Here is a 14,182-nt window from a genome sequence, read left to right as displayed (position 1 = left end):
AAGTATGATCAAGGTTAATGTTCTCTGCTCCTGACAAAACTTGCATGTAACACTGTCTTGCGTGCAGCTTGTTTTTTTTCATATTATGTCGTTTTCTGAGGATGATGCTCTGTAGACCTGTCAAACCCTCCTCACTTAGGCCACAATGCGAACCTTAAAAATAGAACATATAATTTAGTCTGCTTTACTGCCTTCAGAAACAGTCAGTGTTTTGTATGCATTACTTAAATACATACTTTTAAATATCTCACTGGAAAACAGGCCGGACAGCTCTTTCAGGGTATCATCATATTTTGAAAGAGATTTCCAGTGATGGTCCATCTCTCTAACAAGAATCTTCTTTTCCTCCTCGAGTCTTCTTATTGCCATGATGATATTGAATGCCCTTCTCTTTGTTGTAAGGCTGACAGAGTCTGAAATGCATTTATAACAAAGTTATAAATCAATTCACAAAGAACGTCTGAAGTCGTAATTGATTTTAGGTTAACACCTGAAGCTTAGGGTTTCATTATATGTCAGATATGCTGAAAGTAGACAACATATTTGTACCGCTGTGTGCTCGCTGCCAGGGCCAAGCTGTGTCACCAGACAGAATTTCTTCCAAGCACAGAGTTTCTTTGTCTGGAACCATTCTGTTGTATTTTTCCACAGCAGAAGTCAAGATTCATTTCTCTTCTCTGATCTTGCGACGAATCTTGGCACGGGCTTTATTTCCATCGGTGTCTTTATAAAGACGCTGGGATCGTCTCTTTATGCTCGCTACGAGCACTTCAATTCTGCTCACTAAGGGATCAACATCACTTGTGCTTGTTGTTGCTGCTTAGAAGAAATAAGACAGCTGCACTTACATAAAGTCATTGTGCAATTGCATCACATTTTTGAATCAGTTTTTGCTCACCTTCCGCCCAATCCTTTACATCACTAACCCATTCATCCAGTTGACTGTCAGTCACTGCTAATTGGACTTTTAAGGACTCCAGGTTCTGAAGCTGGGTTAGAAGAGCTTTTGTGGCCTACATTGTCAAGTTGAGATTAAAAAACAAAAAACAAAAAAAAACACTAAACACATGTTTACACCAAATAATTAGAACACAGAGGAGTAATCATCTAAAAATAAAGTACCAATATCATTACCTTCTGATATCGGTGGGTCACAGAGGTGGCCAACTGGTCTAGCTTTTGTTGATTCCAGCGCATGACCATAAGAGTTAGCATGTCCCTCCGTCCTGCAAACACAGAAAACGTAGTGTTACCACTTTCATCATAATTAGACACTTAAATATAACTAGTGCAGCATTTGCCTTCTCACCTGCTTTGGACATATGTTTTGTGGTAACTGCAATCCTTGACAAAAAGGCATTACATTGCTCCACCTCCTCCCCTAGAGTCAAACCAGCCCCATCTTGATATGCTCCACTCCATTTCACCTGGAAAACACACACACACAGATGCACATACACACACAGATAAAATACAATTTACACAAAATGTTGATGTGCAAGTGTTCAGATAAAGTGATTAAAGTCAGAATTTCATACCTCACATTTGAAATCGTGGGCTCCAGCACCTTCTTAGCATGAAGCCATTTCTTTCAGTCTTTCATGCTAAAGCCCACGATTTCAAATGTGAGGTATGAAATTCTGACTTTAATCACTTTATCTGAACACTTGTACAAAACACTGACTGTTTCTGAAGGCAGTAAAGCAGACTAAATTATATGTTCTATTTTTAAGGTTCGCATTGTGGCCTAAGTGAGGAGGGTTTGACAGGTCTACAGAGCATCATCCTCAGAAAACGACATAATGTGAAACAAATAGTGACACAGCATTAGGTGATGTTCATAGGAAACTGCTGTCATCACCACCATCGCTTCTGGTTCCTTTGCTTTTCACAGAATCATGATGCCATCCTTGGACTCCGCCTGCGCTGTCGATTGGAGCTTGGCACGCTCCCCTCATCCTTCAGGTGCCCGTCTGTCGTCCACAATCTCCTCTGTTGGCCTCTGGAAAGCCCCCTTGGCACAGCTCTCATTCCAATGAAATTCCATAAAAAGACCATAAAGTTCTCACATGTTATTCACATCGTCAAAGTAACCTTTAACATTTCCCCAACAACACAGTGTAACTGCATCACCAACTCATTACCTGCAAACACAGTTTTCTTTATACATGAACCCAGAAATCCTGTAGTAGGAAAACATCAACCAGCTATCCTGGTATAAATCACATGATCAAATCACATGAAGAACTGTAATGCTGTAGAAATGTTAACGCTGCGCAGGTGTATACACACTTTCTCACAGTTACCTCTGTGAGCAACACAAGGTAGTTAATAACAAACCCATGGTTAATTCACAGACACAGAGAATTTTAAACTAAAAGGTTAAATTTGCAGAGTTCACATAGTCATGTGACCCAAGTTTCCTCCTGTGGTCTCCTTCTGCTCCTGCAATAGAGACACACTCAGAGATGCACCCACACATTTGTCAGGTGGGGGTTAACTCCACACAATGGTGTTAAGTCAGTCAGTCTCGTCAGCTTTTGTCAGCTGTTGTCAATCAGTCAGTTTTATTTCTCTTACTCATTTGTCATTCACTCATTCATGCATTCATTCATTCTTTGCTAAAAGTGGAACCCATCGACGCATTCAGTTTCCACACTCAGCAAAATGACGTCATTTTAAAAAGAAAAAGAAAATTTCAAAAGAAGAATTTAGACTGGATTATCTCGCTGAATCCCTTTTGACAGGGACTTTCATTTTAATTATCCCAGATAAGTGACTTTCTCCTGAGCCCATTTTAATTTATGGAGAAAGTCAATGGTTTGCAACGGTTTTCTCGACAAGTCGTATAGCGCTTTTGTTCCAATCGTGCAGATCTGCTCAAACAGAGATTATCAAACAAAACTCTCAGTGCACTGTGAAAGTATCAAAATAAAAAGGCCTCGTTCAGTCATGACACACGCTCCTCATCTCAGGAGGGTAAATCATACCATTAGCATGATTTATCAAACCATCATACTAATTGGCAGGCTCAACTTCACAACAAAAGAAAAATCATCAGCTAGATAAACTTCAAACCAACCATCAGCCGCAAAACATACAACATAAGCCTCATGTCTCATTAGCTATGAATTTAATCTGTACCTTTTACTCATTTAGGCCAAAGATCTCATTTAGTTTTCCTTTTTCCCTGTCATCATAAAACATGTGACATGTTGTCATGCATTTCACAAAAGAAGTTTGTTCTTATGTGTTCAGGGTTGTGTATCTGGGTGCAGGATTCACTCACACATCACAACAGGAAACTCAGTGTTTTAGAGTCTCCACTCTAACAAACTCCAACACATCCCATTCACTCGTGCTAGAATTCAGTCACCTTTCATTAATCTAAGAATGATCAACAAATTTGCATATCAGCTATTAACCCACTAAGATGACAGGACAACAGAAATGCATGTTCAAAATATTATCACAAAAGTAGAATTTCCCTCATACAGTAAATTACTTGTGCTGCATCAGTCAGGCAGAAAGCATCTCCCAGTTTACTATATTAACAACTAAATTTATTGTCTGATCACTGGTTGTTCAAACCAGAATCTTTTTTCCCACGAAAATTAAACTGTTGTCCTGCAACCTAGAGAGTTAACTGTCAGCATTGGATAAATTCAGCATTTGATAACAAGTCTCTGTTAAACTGACACTATTTTAACACTGATGAGAGATAACAAGCTGATCTTCATTGCATGTATGTTTGTGTTATTAGGCAGGTTAAATCAATGTGTCTGTGGAGCTATATCTCCAGCAGGGCATGTTCTTAAAGCTGCCTTTCCTACACACTTCTCTGCTATTATTTGATCATTTTTAACTAATGTGCTATGAGTCCACTGGTCTTTGCATCACACGAGGTGACTTGGACAAGATGATAAACAGACTCACATGCTCAAGATGCTGTCTAACCTTCATGAGCTCTCTTGTATCTGTGTTAGTAGGGTTAATGCATGTTCTGCTTGTGTGTGTGATTTTGTATATGTTTCTTTTTGCAGTATTTCAGATTCCTTCACAATTTCCCACTTAAGCAGTCAGCATTATTTTGCCCAGGTTTGCTAACCAAATTTTGATTTCCCACATTAAACAACAGCATTCCTCTGTGTTCTCAACTCCTCTCACTCTGTCGTCCTCTCCCACTTCAACAGTCCAATAGCCGGCAGTCCTTCTTCAGCTTTGTCCTGCATTCTTCACTGTCTCTTCTTGCCATTTTCTCCAAAGGTGGCAAATGTCAACCTCCAACAGTCTCCTCAAACGTTCTTTTCACAAGCACAGCGAAGTTGCAGCTTGTTGGAAACACAGTGCCATTCATCAATCAGTCAGGATGGTGGTTTGTTCTTCTTCTGCGATGCTGTTTGTCCACACTGCTGCTGCTTGCTGGGTCTCTTTGCTCAGGACTCTTCTGCTGTCTCTTTATCTGCCATGTTATTGCTCTTGGAGCTGCATTCCTTGTCTTCAGGGAGGAGTGAGAGCTCACTTGTAAGGTTGAGGGACACATGGAGCTGTAAATAAGTTAGCCAAAAATTGGCCTGAATGTTTCCAATGATCTTAAACTATAACTTTATTCCGACCGCTTCATGTGGAAAACTGATCCAGGTCTGCTTTTCATCTGAAAGTGACAAAACTAAGACATTTTCATTATTATCATCACTGCTTAACCGACACACAGAACTCTCTCTCTGTCTTTTGAACTCGTCTTCCTTAAAAACAGAAAATGAGATTGTAGTTGTTCTTGGCTAATAAACACATAGCCTTTTTCCTATGATTATTTGTCATCTACAATGTAAATTTCATCTCTTTTTTTACTCTTTTTTTTCTTTACACTAGCTGGTGACCTGCAGAATCACCGCTCTCACAATTGGAGACAATTACTTTTACACAACGCACACACACACTGCGACATCAGGCACATTCACACTCATATTCATTTTTTTTTCATCTGCATAAATAATCATATGGCTGATGACATGTGCCATGATGATCCATAAGTATGATCACAAGTTTATTTAATTATTTTTCAACCCAACAAAACAAATAAACAAGAACATGATGCTGATGCTATGAACACTCTACACACGAGTCAAGATCCAGGAAAACTGCTGCGCATCTGAAAGAAGAAGCTGAACTCACGGATACGCTACATACTCGAGTTATCATAGTTCTCTTCCCCTCTCTTTGATGAGTTCTGTTACGGGTTCGAAATTGAGGATGAGAGTAAAACAATGATAGTCCAGAAGAGGTCGTTCAAACAATTGATTTTAATGAATGCACGCAGCGTGGAGAGGTGTAAACTGCAAAACAGTTGTACATCTCTACCCAAAATACACTCTAGATTGCTTTTATAACATCAGGGTATTGTAACGCCCCTTCTTGCGTTTACAAGCACATAATTTGCATGTACAGAACATTCATGTATTTTAAGAATTAAATGCAAACACAGAAGTTCCTCCTTGTGGCATACTCTTAAGAATATGGTGATGATCTAAGGCCTTTGAGGTCACCATGGACTGAACATCCTTCCGTCACCTGTAACTAAGCAAACTCAAATACCACAAGAAGCTGAATACATTCAGGCCTTTGCTCAGCTACTATTTTACTGTAGCAATATACTCAGCATATGAGTTATGATACATATATATTTAACTCAATCATTTTAAAGTAGTTATAACTGCACCTGTAATAAAAATGTTAATATTTGATTATGATAACCCCTATAATATAAATTATAACATAATGCCAGCAGCTTCAATAAACACTTTGATGAAATGATAATTAATGCAATGATAAGATGATGGTTATGTAAAATAATCCCTGTAATTCCACAGTTCTCAGCAGCTCCTGATCTGATAATGTGTAGCTTGCTCATCAGCTCAGAAGAGACAGCAACGCAACCTCACACAGTGGTTGTGTGCTTCGCCCACAGTGGCAAAGACTTACACTTTCATATTCACTCAGCTTCTCCATCATGTAGTTTTCAACTGTTTCATACAGGGTTCAGCATATTAGTTGTTTTCATAGCTGTGCTCTATATCTCAACAATGGCTCATATTAGGCTGACAGTCTTTCACACAGGTCAAGTGCCTCTATGCACGTCATTAGTTTAAATATTTACCTGTTTCACTTCATCCCATATGTCATTGTACTGAATTTGAGCAACCTTAAGCTTAATGCAGATTACTTTTAACACTTATCCACCTCAATTAAATCTGTGGTCTGGAGCACGGCTGCTGTTGATCTGGGCAAGCTAAAAAAAATTATCTAAACGTGTGTGTATTGGCAGTTTTGACGGGTACTAATCATTTATTACAGGTGGGGTTACTCAGGCTTGCGCTTAGGACACTCTCTAGCACAGTGACCCCTTTCTCTACATGCATAGCATTTGTCCTTTCTTCTGTCGCGTTCCCACCTAAGTCCCCGCGGGCCTTCGCCTCTCTTATTTCTGCCTCTATTCAGCCCTCTTCCAGTCCGTCCCTGGAAAATGATTTTATTTGGTAGGGAAGCGGCGACTACAGAGTTTTGTGACTTCTTCTGTGTTCCTTTCATTCCTTCCTGTGCACAGCGGGTGCAGTTAATGCAGCTGAAGGACCCGTTAGAGTTATGATTAACATTTTGCTTCCTAATGAAATCAGCAATGGGTGGGGAAAGCCATTCACCAGAGCATAGCTTAACTGCTGCTGATGTGGGCTGGCCTTCTCTGCACGCTCTTCAAGGCTGCCGTGTTTTATGAAAACTTCCAACATTTGAGATTCTCCCGCGACCAGTTCACGCTCATGACAATTATGAGAATATAAATACCTCGCACTGTTGGGAGTAAATTCTTGCAAAAATGTGTTGTCTCCCTGTGAGGCAGTCTTACTTGCTCGAGAACCCATGATAACAACAACAACCGTGTCCCAGACCAAGCCTGCTCCGCAGCATTCACACAAACACAACAACACAAATAGGCCTATTGTCCACCACAAATGGACTCCGCGGAACTCGCCCCACTAAGACGGCGAACCAACAAAAGTTCGAACTGCGCAACTCTGCGACTTAATGCTTCTGTACAACAACTTCACTGAGCGGTTTTGTACATCGCCCCACTAAGACGGCGAATTTTAGCCCCACTAAGCGGCCACGAACAACGCCCCACTAAGCGGCGAAGACGTACAGTTATAGAGATGTACTCTAAACTTACTCGGTGTTGCTTAGCGTGTAATATCAGCCTCGGATCCCGCCGATCGTCATTCGTCGAGGAGAGAAAACAGACAGCTAATCCACCGGCCCGATGACAAATTCTCACGGCTTGCTGATGTCAGGGTTCTCTCCTCGGTGAATGCCGACTCCAGGGCTCCGGCGTCGAAGGACCAATTAATGATAGGTTTGTAGCTTGAACCTGTTCGCTGGAACGTTGAAGGCAATATAATTACACAGCAAGCAAGACACAAGTAGGCAAGTTCTTCATGTTTCACGTGCACGGGAGAGAACTGGACAGGCGCCGTTCCTTCGCTTGACCCCAGTTGCTCTCGTACGCTCCCCCGTAACACTGCTCTTTTATTGTGGTTCCATGAATATGCATAGGGTCATTAACATATGACATCATATATAGGTATACATGTGAACAAAGAATACCGTGTGTGTGTGTGTGTGTGTGTGTGTGTGTGTGTGTGTGTGTGTGTGTGTGAAATGTGACTCCCCAAAGCTGGTGCCAGGAGTCTAGCGGTCCATCTAAACAAAAGGCTCTTAGACTCAAACAGATATACGTGTGTTTGCTATACCATATATCAGCAAGAGAAGATACGACCTCTCATAGGAGACGTGTGATCTATACCAGAACACTCTAAAGAGGAGTGGATGCACTCCCCTCTTCATGCTACACAGAGTTGTTACAGACCTCCTAGGATGAGACATTCTTTCACTCTACAAATGATTATATACTTCTAAGCATATATGAGTAAATATTTCTAAGCATAAATGGCAATAAACAATACAAATCTAATACACACTGTCGCGCTGAGCTAAAGGATCCTGTCTATCCTGCAATAAACGCTGAATTCTGAAAACTCTCCTTATCAATCGGACAAAAACAAACGGACAGGACATGGCTGCGACAGACTTCCCAAATCCACCTTTGCTTTTATAGCCGTGGTCTCTCATCTTGATTGCACGTAGTAATTTACTATTACTACTCTAAAATATGAATTACATCTGAAATAATCAAATACATGAAATAGAATGATTAATAGTACATTTCCCTTTTTTTAGGAAATGACCTGTATGTATCTGTATGAAATCAATAAAATAATAAAATGCTGCATTATCTTTAGTTACATTGATAATATTTATTTATGGACAAACAGTGGAGAAATATCGCTGTTCCTTTCGTATAAATGAAGCGGACATACCAGAGTGGCCATGATCTAATCCTGTTTACATAAAGTAAGCCTGCTCCCGAGCAGGTTTACGCTTACGAATCTGTTGCTATGACAGCAAGTCCAGGATGAGCTTCGGAGAACCGAACGATACAAGATCACGCGAAATCGTCAACAATCAAATCTGGCTAACTTACTTAGCGAGGTACGAAGAACGGACCCCAGCTTGATATCCTGTTTGAAACAAACAAACATCTGTCATCACTTTGTTGTTCTTCTTCCTGCAGCGTTTGAATGTTTCAACATTAAACTGATGTTTCTTCAAAGCCCATTTCAACCTGTTGAACTCATGAATGAAAGTGCAGACTGAGTGGAAGAGCCAAAGTGAATGTTTATGTTTTATTTGTTATAGAGGCCCAGGTGTTGTTCCTGCACCACAGGTGATTGCATGGGGGCGTGGTCACATGTTATTTACCTGATGCTGGCGTTCTCAACGGAGAAGTTGAGTCAGTGGGTTTTTGCACGTGACACAATATTCAGACAATGATCACATTACCTTTCAGTCCCGTTCTCAAATGATATAAGTTCGTAGATGCGCTATTTGGTTTGAATGAAGCAAAATGTTTGGGTTTTTTGCTTTGGAATAAATACACAAACACAAGTGACGTTCAGTTTGGTTTATTGGAGACGAGTCACAGCTCAAACCAACTCAGCCGGCAGCAGCTTTATTTGTGGATGGAAGTTGCAACACTGAGAGTGGATCACATGATGTTTAAGGTGTGTCATGTGACATGTTCAGTATTGTCACGCATGTCTAGATTGTCCCTGATATCATAACTGCTCAAACACTGATGATTATATTTGAAGAATTATTACTGATGGCAGCAAAGTTTGAATGGAGCTCTCTGTCTGTGCTGATTTGTCGCCCTCTGGAGGTCAAAACACAAACTGCATGATAATAATAAATAATAATGAATTGCATTTATATTGCGCTTTTCTAGGCATCCAAAGCGCCTTAAAATTCCACTATTCATTCACTCTCACATTCACCCACTGGTGGAGGCAACTACAGTTGTAGCCACAGCTGCCCTGGGACAGACTGACGGAAGCGAGGCTGCCATATTGTGCCATCGGCCCCTCTGGCCACCACCAGTAGGCGATAGGTGAAGTGTCTTGCCCAAGGACACAACGACCGAGACAGAGAGAGCAGGGGATTGAACCAGCAACCTTCCGGTTACAGATGAGCTTCCCAACCCAATGAGCCACGGTCGCCCTGAGTCAACCCACTGAGTCTCTGTGACCACCACCGTGACAGGAAGTGTTTGTAAATGACTGAACCACTGAAATGATTATTATTATTATTATTAAATTATTACTGATGCAGCAAAGTTTGAATGGAGCTCTCTGTCTGTGCTGATTTGTCGCCCTCTGGAGGTCAAAGCACAAACTGCATGATGTCACTGTAACCACCAAAGTGACAGGAAGTGTTTTTAAATGATGAAACACTGAAATGATGCTAACGGCTGTCGTTAGGCTCACTGACAGCAGTGCTGATGTGTTCATGTCAAACACTGGCTCAGGTCAGACTCCTTCATCCTTCTCCAGCGTGAGGCTGCCCTCAGACCCACAGGAGCTCTGACCTTTGACCTCCTGTACACAGCTCATACTCTAAACTGCATTTATAACTCAAATATATTTCAGATTTCTGAGCTCTGCTTTGAATCTGTGCCAGTATTCACTGACATCACAAAGTTCTCATAAGACTCGACACAAGAAATAATCCTGACTGACTTTATTTAAGACTCAGAACATGAGACAAAGTTCAGCCAGCAGCACTGAGACCTGATCCTGAACCCTGAAGCCCTACGACTCATTTCAGCACCACCTGAAAACAAAATCCTACATTTGTGAGCCGGTGTGAAAAAATCAATCAACACAAACTGAGAATCCAGGCTGTGCACAAAAACAGCCATATAAGGACACATTTAAGGACAAGAGGACTTTCCAGCATCACGTCTGTTAGCTGGGCTTCTTAAATGAAATGATGGGCGTGGATCCGTCTCAGCGAGCAGCTTCTTCCTCTATGGATGTCCATGAGCATCAGTCCAGCTGCTTTAGCCTAAGAGACCCAGCAGAAGGTGGAAGAGGAGGAGGATGGATCAGTGTCTGACGCCCTGTGATATCAAATCCCAAGAGGACACAAAGCAAAAGAAAATCAAGCGCTCCCTAAAAGCAGCATCTGATCACAAGCCTGCACGGGCCAATCACAGCTGGAAGTTTCCTGGATGTAATCAGGATGAGCAGCACTACGTCAGATGGGCACAGCAGAAAGTACAAGAGCAGTAAAAAATTAAGAGAAAAAAGAGAAAAACACTAGAATAGACAAACAGAATGACAGAATATCGTAGTAGAATAAAATACTTTGTTACATAGGGGGAAAATTGCACTTGGTGGCATTGCACATCAAGGAGACAGGACAAGATTTACGATTGTGTGTGTTGGTCTGCACATGTGGGGTCCTCTGCAGAGACCATGTTGTGGAGTCTGACAGCAGTGGGGAGGAAAAACCTGTGAAACCTCTCAGTCACCCGTGCTTGGTGTAAATTCAATGACTCAAGCTGCAGTTGGTCGTCATCTTCATTGAAAAATAAATATGAATAAATGATAACAAAATAAATAAATAAATAACTGTAACAGAGTCCAACAGTCTGCAGTGGCCACCACAGTCCACCATCTTCACATCACAATTTCAACATGTCTGAAGTCTCCTTGCACTTGGACTCATGCCCCGATGAACAAGTAGGTAGAGTTGAAATGTGGGTTTTCAGTGAGTTTATAAGTACAATTTACTGTTACTGCTGCTGTTTTTGTTTTGTCAGGTTTGTTTCATGAATCAGACAGAAGAAGGTGATATTCCAACGGAGCTGAAAAGGAGAGCCTTCGCTGGCTTACATTTGAAGAGCAGAGCAGCTGAAGAAAAGCTCTGACTCCAAAGTGAGATGGACACTGTGACTCATCACCTCCACCAGCAACACTCTGACCTGCATTCATCCACAGATGACACTCAGGACTCTGGTTCCACAGCTGTTCTTGTTCACAGCTGCATCCAGTTAGAGAGGAAACTGTATAATGCAATGATGTTCTTGCTCCTCCTCCACATGCTTACCTGCCAGAGTTTAACTCCGCCTCTCAGACAGTCATGTCACGTGGGGTCCGTTCTTCGTACCTCGCTAAGTAAGTTAGCCGGATTTGAATGTTGACGATTTGGCGTGATCTTGGATCGTTCGGTTCTCCGAAGCTCATCTGGGACTTGCTGTCATAGCAACAGAGCCGTAAGCGTAAACCTGCTCGGGAGCAGGTTTACTTTATGTAAACAGGATTAGATCGCGGCCACTCAGGTATGTCCGCTGCAGTTATATGAAAGCAACAGCGATATTTCTCCACTGTTTTACCATAAATAAATATCATCAATGTAACTAAAGATAATGCAGCATTTGATTCTTTTGTTGATTGCATACAGATACATACAGGTCATTTCCGAAAAAAAGGGAAATGTACTATTAATCATTCTATTACATGTAGTAGATCATGTCAGATGTAATTCATATTTTAGAGTAGTAATAGTAAATTACTACGTGCAATCAAGATGAGAGACCACGGCTATAAAAGCGAAGGTGGATTTGGGAAGTCTGTCGCAGCCATGTCCTGTCCGTTTGTACGCGAGCAACCCATTGCGGAAGGTGGAAGATTGATAAGGAGAGTTTTCAGAATTCAGCTGATATTGCGGGATAGACGGGATCCTTTAGCTCAGCGCGACAGTGTGCTCATAGAGAGATATCGATTCTCCCGTGAGGGTATTATTTACTTTCTTTTTCTCTCTCTCTCTCTCTCTCTCTCTATGTATGTATATATATATATATATATGTATATATATATATATATATATATATATATATATATATATATATATATATATATATATATATATATATACTTACTGTACTGTATATACTTACTCCCGACTTACTGTGCATGCTTCAGCCACCCCTTTCATGGGAACAGGTAAAAGTGATGGAGTGTTATGTCAAACTACACACAAAAAACCCACAATGTCAATAAATGTCACAGTACAAAAAGCCGGGGTGTGACGAGGGGGTGCAGGACCACCACCTGTCTTTATTTGCTCTGCCCTTTTCTTGGTTGCTGTTATAAACAAACAAACAGATTATTCCAGGGTCTCTTGTCATAGACTAAAAGCAATATAAGTGATAAATATTACCATTCTGTGGAATATTCTTATATTTCACTTTTACTGGTTCCCATGTTCTAGTGGGTCCTGTTGTGGCTCTAATGTGGAAGAGGATATAATGTGGTATAATATAATATCACATGATATAATGTAATATCATGGATCACTTACGAGTTTAATTTGTCAGCAACTTTCTGCCAGCCATCTCTCCTTGCTTTTGCAGCCTTTGCAGTGTTCCCCTGCATTTTAATTAAACTCTGAAACTCCTGAAATCCCTCAATCAAGAGTTCTTGCTCTGCTGCCGTGAAATACTGAGCGCGCTCCTTCGTCATCTTCGCCGACCAATCACAGGGTTGCCGATCAATGTTTCTACTATCGATGCGTAGCCCCTTTTAAACCACCCAGTGATCTCAGATTACTTCATCCAGCTATACTAATCGTCAACAACAGGTGTGTTCGGAGAACCGGATTAGCGAGCTCAAAGTTAGCGCGATGATTTGATCTTGGATGTAGTAAGCGAGGTACGAAGAACGGACCCCAGATCTGCATGTTTTGCTGTACGATGAGAAACAAACCTGTTTTGTCAGGTTTGTTTCATGAATATTTGTCAGACAGAAGAAGGTGATATTCCAACGGAGATAAAAAGGAGAGCCGTCGATGGCTTACATTTGAAGAGCAGAGCAGCTGAAGAAAAGCTGTGGCCCCACTGTGAGATGGACACTGTGATTCATCACCTCCACCAGCAACACACTGACCTGCATCCATCCATAGATGACACTCAGGACTCTGGTTCCACAGCTGTTCTTGTTCACAGCTGCATCCAGTTAGAGAGGAAACTGTATATGTAGATGGATAGATGCAATGATGATGTTCCAGCATCATGTTGTTGCTCCTCCTCCACATGCTTACCTGCCACAGTTTAACTCCTGGGTTGGACTCTATATGAGCAGCTTCCACTCTGGTTTCACTGTTAAACACACTTGTTTGATTTCACTTAGAAAAGTTAAAAAATAAATATTTCATTGCAAAATTATTTGTTGGTACATTTTTTGAGGGTCAAATATCTTGTTTGATTTGAGGAATGAACTGTTAAGGTGGAAACAATGAACCAGGTTAAAATACTTTAAACCAGTGCAGATGTATAATGTAATGTAACATGTTGATAATGGTTGTAGTGGGCTTGTAGTGTAAATGTGATTAAATGTGACATTAATGGTGACGCTGCATAAACCTGATCAAACAGTTCTATTAGTGGGTCTGTGTGATCAGCATCAGTGGGTTAAGGTGAGGCCTTGACTAGTAGAACGTCATGTTGGTGTCTGACAACACATGAGCCAACATCAGACTCCGAGCGCTACGATGATAAAGATCAGAAGATCCAGTGTGACATCATCGTTACCTGGCAACAGCAGCCCTCATCTGACTTTATTGGAGGATATTTACAGCAGCAACACTGTTTAGTTTGATATGACGGATTAACAACATGCTGTGATATCCAGTTCATCTGTAATAGATACTGGATCTAATCAGTCAGCAG

Source organism: Pelmatolapia mariae, linkage group LG3_W, assembly GCF_036321145.2.
Source record: "Pelmatolapia mariae isolate MD_Pm_ZW linkage group LG3_W, Pm_UMD_F_2, whole genome shotgun sequence".
Lineage (NCBI taxonomy): Eukaryota > Metazoa > Chordata > Actinopteri > Cichliformes > Cichlidae > Pelmatolapia > Pelmatolapia mariae.
The sequence above is the reverse complement of the archived record's forward strand: the minus strand, read 5'-3'. Positions refer to the sequence as shown.